General features: G+C 41.1%; 1 protein-coding gene across 5 annotated transcripts in view; it reads right to left on the reverse strand.

The window, feature by feature from the left end:
- The window catches only part of snap25a (synaptosome associated protein 25a), a 49,588-nt gene extending 36,970 nt beyond the window's left edge, over positions 1-12,618 (reverse strand). For 2 of the 5 annotated variants that reach the window (XM_034228491.1, XM_034228494.1), the window contains exon 1: positions 12,448-12,618. The gene's annotated coding sequence lies outside the window, so the exon portion shown is untranslated. Of the gene's footprint in view, positions 1-125; positions 515-12,078; positions 12,197-12,447 lie in introns of those variants that run through there. The other 3 variants (XM_034228495.1, XM_034228492.1, XM_034228493.1) reach the window with 3 other exon arrangements.
- Between the last annotated feature and the right edge of the window lie 1,641 nt (positions 12,619-14,259).

Genomic DNA, 14,259 nt, shown 5'->3' on the forward strand with positions numbered 1-14,259 from the left:
AAAGAAAATAATCTGTACATGCAGCCGAGTTGGTAGGTGAGTGTGTTTCCGGGATGCCAGAAGTTACAGTTGAATGTTTTCTGGAGGTGTGAAGGCATAATTGACATTGATGGGCAGTTACTCACTTGGTATTCCAGTCACACACCTCCTCTCATAATCTCCTTCATGAACAGCTTGAGGGATAGCCACACGATGACCTGTGTGTATGTTAATGTGAATACTGCTGTACTTCATCCATTATCACGCAGCACTAAAGTTAAACTAAGCCATCATCATATGTATTGTCTCTTGAAAGTGGTGTAGCCGCTATATTTGCTAATAGAGACCAGACAGAGCGAGGGTGAGACAAGGGCAAGGCTGGTGATTTACAGCTCATCTCCCCCCCACTCCAAACCCATTTCTTATTGGTCCTGAGCTGCATGGCTCCTTATCAGCCAGCGTCCTGCTTCGAGGGACAATAGACGGCGGGACAAAAGCATCCCAGTGGGCAGACTGAGGTGTTTATTTTGAGCTACTGTAGAAAGAAGAGAAGAACAGACACACACAAGGATGAAAAGAGAAGAAAAGAAGGCCATGATTCAGTATGCACTGCATAACACAGCAAATATGAGCACTGCAAACACCCTCCAGTCCCACTGTCACATCTGCTGTCTCCGTGGGGGACAGAGGTCATGAATGCAAAACACGCTCATCCAATGGGGGAGCCATTGTTACCATGAGGCTATTACAAATGACGTTTTTGTCTAGAACAGGGTCAGGAAATTACATTTGACAAACAAGAGGTGACAGGGAGGGGTGCTCATGAGCTGATGTTGGCAGTAGGGACTTGACCTGGGAACTGGAATATGGCCGGTTCAAGTCCCGGAATGACCAAGTATGGCCGAAATGCCCCTGACCCCCTCCCTAGGCGCTCTATATAATAGCTGCCTAATAGAAGTGGAAGTAGTATAGGGAACGTTTCTGGAGCAAGGACTCTGAAGTTACGGAGCACACTGGAGAGCTCGACTGATGACAGACACTGAAGATTTATTGGGAGTTACAGCGGGATAATTGACAAAGACATTGGCTGCATCAACGAAGGGATATAGATCCTGCCACACCAAATCTGAGTGATACACTGGGTAAAAGACCTTTAAATATTGTTCTCAACAGTAGGGACTTAGCTTGGGAATTGGATTGTCACCAGATGGTCACTGGTTCGAGTCCCCATACGCACCAACAAAAGCAAATAGTAGTGTACACTGGTGCTGGTAGAAGTGTGACTCCTAGGCCCTGTTGAGGTGTCCTTAAGCAAGGCACCGAACCCCCAGGGCATGGGAAAATGGCAGCCCCTTTGCTCTGACACCACTGCATTATGACATGCGTTTGTATTTGTAATAACTTATTTAATTTCCTATTTGCACATGTGTATTTAACTGCAAACTGTATAACCACTAAATTAATAAAATATGTCTTCTTCTTCTTCTTCTTCTTCTCTTCTTTCTTCTTCTTCTATCTTCTTCTTCTGCTTCTTCTTCTTCTTCATTCTTCTTATTCTTCTTCTTGTCTTCTGATGCTTCTTCTTCTTCTTCTTCTTCTTCTTCTTCTTCTTCTTCTTCTCTCTCTTCTTCTTCTTCTTTCTTCTCTTCTTCCACCCAACACCACTCCCGGAGGGGACAACAGCCCTTCCCCATTCATCCCCAACGTTGGACCACACTCCCAGCAGTTTCTTCTTTAAAAAGGGGAATATAGTGGGAGGGCTCAGATGGGGTGAGGGGGTTCGAGAAGATGGTGGTGCACAGTGGCGTGCACAGACATTTATAGGGGCAGGTGCTCAAGAGAAACAAAAAGGGCACCTTCTGAGTCGTCGTGGCGGTCGCGCCGAAATTGTGCGGAAAAATTTGCCGGATAATGGCGGATTTTGTTAGTTTCTTTTCGGTTTTTGATTACTTTATTTCGGTGTTAGGGTTAGGTTAGGGTTATGTTATTTAATTCTTATTTTTGCCTGATTTTACTGATTTATTATCAAAAAATTATTATAATTATTTTAACATTTCTTTTTATTATTCTAAATGACTTAGGGGGGTCCAATCTGAAGCTAAGGGGGGGACGAAACCCCCACCCTGGGATTGATGCCCCTGGTGGAACCGCCGGCTGCCTTAGTAGTGTGAGATTTATTAAAGGCACATCTTGTATGTCGTAATTGCATATATATTTATTTCAATAACCATATACTGTCTGATGCAGATGCCTATCTAAAACAAATCAAATAGTAGGCTTACTAGCTTCTACACGCTAAAGCAACTGTAGTCAGGGATGCAAACTCATCAGGTATGAAAAAGGTGACAAGGATCCGAGCCCCCCGACCCCACGGAATATCGGCTTTAAAATGAGGAATAACAGAGGATTTTAGCAGTCAGAACAACTAAAGCAGCAGTTAATAATAACAGAAACGCTAAAGAGTCACATCTAATATAAATATATAAAAGCATTTTAATTGTGTAGCAGTCAGTTTATAATTCTGGCAGCACTGTTGAGCATTTTGAAAATGTATTTTCATGCCTCTTATTATTTTTATAATACTTTTCTACTTTCACTTGAGGAACATTTTGAATGCAGGACTTTTACTGTAACAGAGTATTCCTACACTCTGGTACTTCTACTTTTACTCAAGTACAAGATCTGAGTACTTCTACTTTTACTCAAGTACAAGATCTGAGTACTTCTACTTTTACTCAAGTACAAGATCTGAGTACTTCTACTTTTACTCAAGTACAAGATCTGAGTACTTCTACTTTTATTAAGTACAAGATCTGAGTACTTCTACTAAAGTACAAGATCTGAGTACTTCTACTTTTACTCTAGTACAATCTCTATACTTATACCACCTCTGTTTATAGCCTATGAAAAAAACTATTAGAAAACGAAGGCTAAAGCTAACGTTAGCAGATAGTGACAATGATATTGCGACAGAAAAACTTTTCAGTTCACATCACGCTCTGCCGCTCTGCTCTGAACACCTGAACGGCCTGTTCTAACAGCTGTTCACCAGCGGTGCAGTCTGTGCCACAGTGACTCCGCACAGTTAACGAACACACCGTAGAGATAATGTAGCCTAGCTGACCCTCATCCCGGAGCAGCAGAGTTCAGCCGGCCCGACAGTCAAGAAGACTCGAGCACACAGCTCGCGCTTCATATATTAAAAAATAACACCATGCGCGTCATGATGGCACATAACAGTTTGCGACCGCAGATTATTTCGGCGATTAGATAAAATGTAAATTATATTTGACGCAACTTTAGTTACATTTCCATGACTTTTCCAAAACTTTGGGAAAAATATTGTTTTCCATAACTTTTCCAGGGCCTGGAATTTGCATTTTGAATTTCCATGACTTTTCCAGGTTTTCAATGACCGTACGAACCCTGTATAGTTTAGTTTGGCATCTGATTTAGGGGATTAAACAATACACTCGTTGTATTTGTTACCTGGTGGTTACTTACTTGGTCGTCACTAGGGCACTTTTAATCGTGTTGCTGCGTGCTGCTGCACCACACACCCGCCGTGGCCTGTCTGACTGACTGACTGTCAGCTCTGCGCGCTGCGCGTTCACGTTGAGCGCAGGGAAGGGAGGGGCTGCAGCCAGGGCACGTACGGGAGTGCCGCGGGGCACGTGTGGGGATGTCTGACAAAATTACAACGCGCATTTGGGGCATTGTTGTATATATTAGAAGCTTTTAATCCAGAATTGATCGATGTTACCATGAGCCACATACAGTACACTGTAATAACAAATACAAAAAACTGTAAAAAACGAACTTTCAAAAGGGCACATTGCTGTCCAGAGGGCAAAACGGGCAGGTGCTCAAGCACTACCGAGTCTATGTGTGCACGTCTCTGGCGGTGCAGATAAACATATGAGCAACAATCAACCAAGCAATGTATGCACAGGCCACTGCAGCCTGTTTTGAATTAGAAGCACAAACTCTCGTGTTTTATTACGTAATAAACGTCAGGACGGAGAGATGCGAAGGTTCTCTGGCGAGAGATGCAGCAGATGTTCCGTTTATATCTGCGTGTTTGATGGAACCCTATCAGGGAACGTTAAAGCTGTCCGCGGAGTGGAAAGGCTGAGTTCCGTAAGGGACTAAAAAACTGTTGTGCCCTAATCAATATTGATGTTTTTCATTAGTCCTTTGGTCACAGTTGTTGCCATGGAGCATGTATATACTGTTGGGGATGGTGGCACCAGACTCCAGGAAGAAAATCAAATCAAATATCACCAGAGTTTATTTTACAGTCCAGTCTGTACTTCATCCATCATCAGGGGGTTATAAGACCGGCCACATACAAGGGCCTGTTCATTATTTAAAAAGTCATTTAATAAAGACATTTAAAGGCAATTAGGTATATGTACAATTGAAGGAATACACTCATCATAAAATATAAAATGCCACCTCTGCTGCCTCCTCTTTGTGTTTGAGCCAACAAAAGAACAACCAAGGTGTTTTTTGGTTTATTATGAAATAATGAAAAAATATGAAGAATTGTTATTACAAATTGCTGTAGCTAACTATAATTTCATTACAGATCAAATGGTCGGCCTATATGTATGAATATAGGTAAAATGCTCATACAACTATTTATTTACAATGTGTGCTATTCTTTGGAATTTGGCTAAAAAACCAAAAATATTTAGTCAACTATTATAGAAGATAAATAATAAATAATTCAAAGAAATTCACATCTCTGTCATTCTTTGCTTAACATATGAGTTAAATGGATAAAACAACTAAAAAGTAAGAAATTAGACATCCTTTGAATACCGTCATATTTGAACGTCTTCAGCTAATGCTCAATGGGACAATGCTGACCTCCAGTGTGGAGGTAATTCAAAAAACAATCAATAATCACTTATACTGACACCCTTTACTGCTCATGAGACATATTTAGGCATTATATAATATATCAATGCCATTATATTATTGATGAAGTCTTAGTCAAATGGAAACAAAATAGACAAAAAGGTAGGGCTGCAACTAACAACAATATTTATTATCAATTATTCTGCAGATTATTTTCTAGACTCATCATTAATCGTTCAATCTACAATAAATATATCCTTTTTAATTTCTCAAAGTCTATGACGATGTCTTCAAATCCTAAAAACAAACAAAAGATGTTCACTTATTTCTGATATACAATAAAGAAAAGCAGGAAATCTGCACATTTGAGGTACAAATCTGCCACTTTTTGCAGTAAAGATATCATAAGATGAATCAATTGTCAAAACAGTTGATGATTTTTGATCATTTTGATAATTACAAGGCCCGTAGATAGTCTTTCTGTTGTTGACTTATCATTGCTGCTCTACTTAAGTCAAACCAGATGCATAATGCGTCACACCATAAGTTCCATTATGCCATATCATTCCTTGCAGTCTTTATACTATACTGTGTGTGATAAAGCTCACATCAACTGAGAAATGAAACACATGCCCCCTCTCTCCTATACCTCACCTTTTGTTAAAGGTTCATGTAGAGCATTGCAGAGGCTAACCCGCACCAACCACCTCCAGCTGCACTGCAGCATCATAAATAACACGCTCACAAACACACCTACAGCAACAATCTCACCAAGGCAAACAGCCCATAACAGTCCACTGATCACAGAATGAAAGCCGTGTTTGCAGAAGACTGATACTGTACAGTCGTATTGTCTCTGCACCTGAGCACACAAAGCCATGTCATGTAGAGGGAGGAGGCCGTATTCATGTTGACCCGAGCATATGAAATGGCGACTTTATGCTTCACTGATGCAGAGATAAAACATCTATACATGCTTTTATTCTGGAAATAGAAGCTTTAGTCCGAAAGGGATGGTTTACAATGTAATGCTGCTGAAGCCAAGGCTAATGTGTTGGTGAAAGTGATTTGTTTAAAGCTACAGATCAATGTGAAACCGGAGCATGCTGCATCATATCCACGCACACACACATACAAGCGACTACGCTTCATAATATCAGCTTGCCATAGTACAATATGAGACCCAATGTTTATTAAGTAATATGTTATGTAACGTATATTAGTGCGTACATTGGTACAATCATTTCTTATTACAGGCAATTTTTCCCATTTTACCTCAACAATATAAACAGATTTTTTGCCAAATTCTCGTACGGAATAAACAAAAAAGAGCATTAGTGAATTTTGCACCCTTACTTTTAAGGTTTTCTTTCTGTGCCAATTAAATTCTCAAATGCAATTGCCCTAATATCAGCTTGCTATAGTCAAATATGAGAACCAGTGTTTATTAAAGGGCATGATTTATCAAAATGATTTCTGATTTACAAAAATATATATACATTTTGTGCCAAGTTCCTATACAGAATTTTGCAAAGGATGCTTTTCTTTCTCTTCTTTCAGCAGGTAGTTGTTTTCTTTTCTGAAGCTTGTCTTGAAGTTGGATTCACGCCCCGAATATAAACAGCTATTTGTGATGCAATTGTGAAGAGCAAAACATGGGGTTTGCTCCCAAAAGGACTTTTAAGATAAGATAAGATAAGATAAGACTTTATTCATCCCGAAGGAAATTGTTGTGCCAGAGTAACAAAATACAATAAACACAATAAACACAGCTAGTGTAGATGAGGAAAAGACGATAAGTGATTTGATAAGTGAGGCCAAAGAGCAACACGGCATTACATTAATCATTCCCCACTCTTTTCAAATAGTTTCTTTGCTTTTTTTGTTATTTACTTAGCAGAACATGAAGATAAATGCATTTGCTGCACATCTGCTTGATAATGACAATAAATGATCCTTTTATCCAAAGTAGCAAGAGATATGCCGAAGAGGATGCTCCAAAATGTCAAATGCTACTTTCTCATTGATTTTATCATGAAAGATGATAATGGAATGTTAACGTGCGTACATTTGGGATATACGAAACAATTAAGATTAAGAAACACGCAATGCGCAGCCGCCTCAGCGTTCACCGGCATCAATCTTTAGCTCCATTTCACAAAGATACAATGTGTGTGTGAAAGCGCCTGTTTGAAATGAACAATGGCCAGGGTGTTTCTGAGACACAATCAGTGGACGGTTGGAAAAGAGCACATTTGTGAATATGGCCACTTGCTTTTATAGTTTTGTCCTCTGGCATGTTTTTTTTTCTATGTGATTGCATTTCATTTCTCAAGGTCCCACTTGAACAGAAATGCAAAGATACTTTTGGGCCAGAGAGTGCCCTTTTTAGAGATACTGTGGTGAAAGAGGAAGATAGAGGAGGACATTACCTGAAATGTTCGAGTACTTGGGTCGCCAGCTCTAAAATATATTCTTTATTGAGACGGAACTCTCCTGGTTTGATAAAGGTTTAATACAATTACAAATATATAATCTGGATAGGAACAACTATCTGTTTTAAAACAACACTTTCACACAGGAAGTATTCACGGTATTTCTTCAAATCGATTTCACAGTTTCTCTCCCTCATTTATTCTCCATTATTCCATTGTCTCTATCTCGCTTCTCTCCTTCCCTCTCGCTGTAATAACGTTCTTTTTCCTTCTCTAAATTCCCTTCATTAATCAAAAGAATAATAATGTTATCCTGTAAGAGCGGGAGAGAAGACAGATGGCAGAATGATGACAGCGCGGTAGATTGGCCTCGAAGATAACTGACTCATAAAAGTGGCTAAAACCATGTGGGAGTTATTTTTTTCAGTTCCAGAAAAGCATCAAAGCAAGAGGGAGATAATATGAACTCTCTGTTGCTGTCATATCGAGGGTAAAACAGGAGGTAAGATGAATACAACTAAATATAGAGACGTCAGGCTTTTGTGCCAGCACTGAAACGAGCCTCAATCAATATCCCAAACCCATCTTCATTAATAAGCATTTAGCTACCCATAATGCAATATGACTATCCACCTGACAAGTTTGAGGAAACATAGCTAAATAAAGATAAAACCAATAAAACAAACTGATAAAAGTAACAAACTATTGCTTTGATAATTCAACTTTTTTTCCTACGTGGTTAGAAGCAATGCACCACTTCATTGTAGCAGCCATTTTGTTTCTCTTTTGTTGTCCACATGTGGAGTGTCTCTGAAAGTGAGAGGTCGTCCCGTGAGGGCTGACTCGACACAAAAAAAGCTCAACCCTTCCTCTCACCCTGACTCTGCATTTTAACTTCTGATGAGCCCCTGAGTTTGGAAAAGTAAACCCTTTCTCTTAAAAAGCCTCAAAGCTGGATCCTGTTTTCCTTCTAAATCAGGGCTATTATCTACCATTTCATTCACAGGAAAAGTTTGACAAGTATGCTTATTTACTTTCTTGCCAAGACTTTGTTCTGGCTTCTCAGTATCTGTTCTCTGTGCAATAACAATAAAGTACAATCCAATCTAATTTAAAACGTTATATAATAAGATAACCTTCCAGCTTTATCTTAGCTTAAGAACTGAAAACAGCTAGCCGTGATATACTCAAATGTTATGTTATGTTATGTTTGTTCAATATGTAAATAAAGTACTGTAAGTAAGTAAAATGGACACATTGAGGTGTTTCAAGGAGTGTTGTATGTTAATAATGGTTGTTTATGGGTTGAACGGTATCTCCCTCTCTAAAACCACATGTGTTTGTGTTATTTGTAGTAGTTAATTTGAATAATAAAACGGACAAGTCAAATCAAGCAATCTGATTGGTTCTTAGCCGTGATATAATGAGCGTATATCACGGGTAGAATTAGGCACGTTCACACCGGAGTACTTTTCCCCGTACTTTTCCCGTTTAGTTCCGTTAGTACCCCTTATGTCGCGTACACACCAAAAAGAGTACTTAGTGCCGGGAAATGTTACCCCCATGTTTAGTGCCTGCTAGAGAGGTGGTACTATCCTGGGGAGAAAAAAGTACCAATTTCTATTGGCTGGGCGAATTGCAAACCACGCCCCATACAACTCTGAAAAGCTTTGTGAAGCCGCCATTGTATTTGCGGGCATTAGCATTATTAGCATTAGCCCCGCGCACCAACACAGAGAGACTAACTTATGGCAACACAAAAAAAAACATGGGAGCGGTGGAGTGATGCGGGTCTTGAAACAAAGCAGAGAAATGATGACGGTTAGTGGCCACAGGTGCGAAAGCTCTCTCCAGAGCTACTGGAAGCCGAATTTCGAGGACCGGAGAAAGTGGAGCAATATTCTCGCCACGCCAAGCAACAGCCTAGAACAACCTCAACCTATACAAGTAACCACGTAAGCAGGGGCGGATCTAGACAAATATTCATGGGGTGGCAAGAGGGTGGCAGGAGATTCTGAGGGGTGGCGTCCCCTGGCAGAAGTATATGCTGATTTAATCGCAGTCATCTCAATCAATGTTAACTTGGAAAGCCACAATATTAATATTTAACTCAATAACATCAGGATACATTATTGTGGCACATCAGTAAAGCCTTACATATAAATATATAAGGTGGCAGACATCATTTAATGAATTTTAACTGAACAATAACTGAATGAGTTTGTTTCACTCTTAGACCAGCAGGGGTACCACATCTATGAAGACTGATGACATTGATAAGTCAAAATCAATAGTAAATATTTTCAAGTCATGATGATACATTTTTATTTTCCATGGCTTGATGATTTTGCACTGAGAAAAAACACAATATCCTGAACAGTATATGACCCATTATGATGTCTCCAAGAAGCAGACAGAATATCCAATTCTCCTCTGGCTATGGAGTATGATCGAAAAAGCACTCTGCTGTTCAGAAAATACAGACAGAACAGCTTACTTGACCACCACGGGGCATTATTCGGGACAAGTGACTAATGCGACAGCGGCTGAACAAGTTCTGCTGAATCCACGAGGACAATTTTGTTTGTCATGCAGATAAAACCTGAACTGGGTGAGAGGGAGAGAAACAACCGCAGTACAAACAAATGCCCTTGAGCAAAGGATGCTTTTCTTTCTCTTCTTTCAGCAGGTAGTTGTTTTCTTTTCTGAAGCTCTAGGTTGGATGCAAGGCCCGAATATAAACAGCTATTTGTGAATCAATTATGAAGAGCAAAACATGGGGTTTGCTCCCAAAAGGACTTTTATCTGCTAGTGTAGAGGAGGAAAAGAAGACGTATGTTTGATAAGTGAAGGCCAAAGAACAACACGGCATTACATTAATCATTCCACACTCTTATCAAATAGTTGTTTTGCCTTTTTTGTTATTCTTACTCAGCAGAATGGCACTATAAAAGCATTTGCTGCACATCCCTGAGTTTGACAATGACAATAAATGATCCTTTTATCCAAAGTAGCAAGAGATATGCCGAAGAGGATGCTCCAAACATTTTAAATGCTACTTTCTCATTGATTTTATCATGAAAGATGATAATGGAATGTTAACGTGCGTACATTTGGGATATACGAAATAATTAAGACCTGTACCTGCACAGAAACACGCAATGCGCAGCCGCATCAGCGTTCACCGGCATCAATCTTTAGCTCCATTTCACAAAGATACAATGCAGGTGTGTGTGAAAGTGCCTGTTTGAAATGAACAATGGCCAGGGTGTTTCTGAGACACAATCAGTGGACGGTTGATGGTGATGGCGATGCTGTTGTGAGTCACCATTTATTCAGAGAGCAGCCCCCTTTCACAGTGTGTGCAGTATAGCCCCCCCCCCCCCTGCTTCCGTCTCTCTCTCCCTCTCTGCAGTCCAAACACTGCTAGCCGCATAACGCGACATGGTATAGCGGTCATGGCAACTGGAGCATCCTTTGGGGCTTTACTGTGCTCTCTATGTACTGCAGGCTATAATGTGCCATTGTAATGAACACGCTGCTGTCACAGTCTAACGCCTGCAGGCTGTTCTTCATTAATCAACTCATGTTTGTTTGCTTTTGACTGTATGATCCAATCCGTGTCTTTAAGGTCATTACAAACTCACTAAAGGAATGTGAGAACATCTTCTTGTGATCCTCATGGCAGGGTTCCCAGGGGCACAAATTAACCCTGAGGTGACAGCAAGTCATGCTGCCATGTGAGCTAATATGAAATAATCCCACAGATCAACATGAGTGCAATGTGCCGCATCGCAACACACTCAAAAGATACCCAACAACCATCTATGTCTACATCCCCGTGTGAGGTTCCTCTAACAAGCAGCCATGGTGTGGGCGCTGTGCGTGACATGCTGCACAGGGGCGTCAATTCACCACACACAATCCAGACATCCACTGTTGTTCCTCAGCCCAAACGTCCATACCAGCATGAATCGTCCTTGTTCCCAAAAAACCCATTTGGCATGATGTGAAAAATCATGACATACACCATAGTGTCAAGTCTGTCTCCTACATGCTTTTTAGAAACAGCAAATTAAGTCAAATTTAGAAGAAATTGCACACTTGCCTTTTATTTATATACAGTATGCACTAATATGGTGCAATCTAAATGCAAGCTGGTTTACATGTGCATTACCAAATGAGCCTCTGTGCGCCATGCGTGATTGACAGTAATGTTCGTTTGATGAATGAATACAGGGGGGGGGGGGGGGGGGTGTCATAGTGCGGGTTTCACCGTGGTCCTCCCCGGAGACCTTACTCACCTCCATCCACCCCCACCACCCGCACCTTGACCATGGGATAGTTTCCCTTCTATCACGTACATTTTATAAGTAGGCCTATGTAAAGGCAATGCGTAAAAACAAATAAAAAAAGGGGGAGACGCATTCCGTGCAGGATCATATCACCCCCCGTTTTCCCTCCCACCTCCTTCTGTTTATATCGTCTACCCTTCTCCCACCGACGTCCACCATGGCGCAGTTTACAGTAACATGACATTCAGTTCATCAGACCACATGCACCGCAATCACCCAGACTCCTCTCCTGGAGTCAGCGGGAGATGCTGTTTCGTTCTCCGGGCTGACAGATGCTGCTTCGTGATTCCCCTCACCTCGCTGCGACATCAGCGGTCTACCTGCTGCGGCTATCAGCTCCGAGAAGGAGGGGGGGCGAGGCTCTCAGTCATTGATTTGAAGATCTAAAATGGCTGGGAGAAATGCTTGACTCAGACACGACCCCGAATAAAAAAAATGCTCACTTCACAATGCGGTGTTTAGATGGAGCTGCAGTTCACCTCCTCGCTGTGGGTTTCCTTCTCTGCCGCTGTCCAAGGTTCTTTAAACGCCCACATTGCATTTTACGCATTATAGCGCTCCGCATCCACTGCGCGTGAGGGATTTATCACCCGGCGAGTTCACGCATTGCTTTTCTTCCATGTCTTCTGAGTTATAACACCGCAAATCATCCTCTATATTCCCAAAGAAGAGGAAACCCCAAAAAGCTTCACCCTGATTCAGAAATCCAACGCTTGCCTTTCACGAATAACAAACTGCTTCAATGCGCACAAAACAACCCAATTAAGAAATAAGATTAGTAGAAAAGGAGTATAAAGAGTCTCGGGTCTTACCTGTGCCTGTTGTCGGTGCCCCGCAGTCAGTTTGGGAGGAAATGTCTGCGGATATCAACAGCTAACCGACACAGCCTCTCTCTCTCTCTGAATATGACTGGGATGCTGCAAAGGCACTGCTAAGCGTCGGCTGAGTCCTCCTCACTTCTTCTTCAATGGTTTGGGGAACCGGGGGGGGGGGGGGGGCAGTGCAGCTCTCGTCAAAGATGGTGGACACTTTTGACGTCAGCAGCAGCTTTTAATAGATATATGACAGAGAGAGAGAGACTTCAAAAAGCCTTTGTTAGAACGGGCAGATGATTATTTTCATTATCTCAGGTCTACAGTTTGAAATGATACCGTTGGGTGGTGTGTATCTCGCCACAGTTTTCCAGGTATACTGTAGATCGAATAGCATATGCATTATTCATGATGATCAGATTTTAAATATGGATACAGACACAGTTAATGCAGGATGACATGCATCTGATTCTCACCATTAACCCTAAATGTATCACAAGATTTGTTTTATGCAAACTAATAGGTGCTTTTTCATTATGTCACCACAATAAAATTAGGCCATGTGCCAAAAACACTACAGATTTGCACTGTCATTGTCACTTTTAGGTTTTCCCTCTCCTGTAGTGTTTAATAGGTTTTTGTGCATGTACAGTGCATCCGGAAAGTATTCATACCCCTTAACTTTTTTCACATTTTGTTATGTTACAGCCTTATTTCAAAATGGATTAAATTCATTGTGTTTCTCAACATTCCACACACAATACCCCATAATGACAAAGTGAAAACGTTTTTAAAGATTTTTTTGCAAACGTGTTAAAAATAATAAAATGAAATATCACATGTACATAAGTATTTCACACCCTTTGCTTTGACACTGAAAATTGAGCTCAGGCGCATCCCGTTCCCACTGATCATCCTTGAGATGTTTCTATAACTTGACTGGAGTCCACCTGTGGTAAATTCAATTGATAGGACATGACTTAGAAAGGAACACACCTGTCTAGGTCCCACAGTTGGCAGTGCATATCAGAGCACAAACCAAGTCATGAGGTCCAAGGACTTGTCTTTAGACCTCAGAGACAGGTATGTATCAAGGCACAGATCTGGGGAAGGGTACAGAAAAATGTGTGCAGCATTGAACGTCCCAACGAGCTCTGGACCTCAGACTGGGGCAAAGGTTCACCCTTCAACAGGACAACGACCCTAAGCACACAGCCATGATAACAAAGGAGTGGTTTCAGGGCAAGTCTGTGAATGTCCTTGAGTGGCCCAGCCAGAGCCCAGACTTGAACCGGATTGAATATCTCTGGAGAGATCTGAAAATGGCTGTGCACCGACGCTCCCCATCCAAGCTGATGGAGCTTGAGACGATCTGCAAAGAAGAATGGGAGAAACTGCCCAAAGATGTGCTAAGCTTGTAGCATACTCAAGAAGACTTGAGGCTGTAATTGCTGCCAAAGGTGCTTCAACAAAGTATTGAGTGAAGGGTGTGAATACTTATGCACATGTGATATTTGAGTTTTTTATTTTTAATTCATTTGCAAAAATTATTTTAAAACTTTTTTCACTTTGACATTATGGGATAATGTGTCTAGAATGTTGAGAAAACAAATGAATTCAATACATTTTGAAATATGGCTGTAACATAACAAAATGTGAAAAAGGTAAAGGGGCATGAATTCTTTCCGGATGCACTGTAAATGGTCTGCAAAGCTAAGATGCGGTGTTTCTCTCTCAAATCCCCCCCCCCCAATCGTTGTACTCCTTTGTTTACTTCTGTGGTGACATCAGTATGTAACATGTGCACTCCAA

This window comes from Gymnodraco acuticeps, unplaced genomic scaffold (genome assembly GCF_902827175.1).
Source record: "Gymnodraco acuticeps unplaced genomic scaffold, fGymAcu1.1, whole genome shotgun sequence".
NCBI lineage: Eukaryota > Metazoa > Chordata > Actinopteri > Perciformes > Bathydraconidae > Gymnodraco > Gymnodraco acuticeps.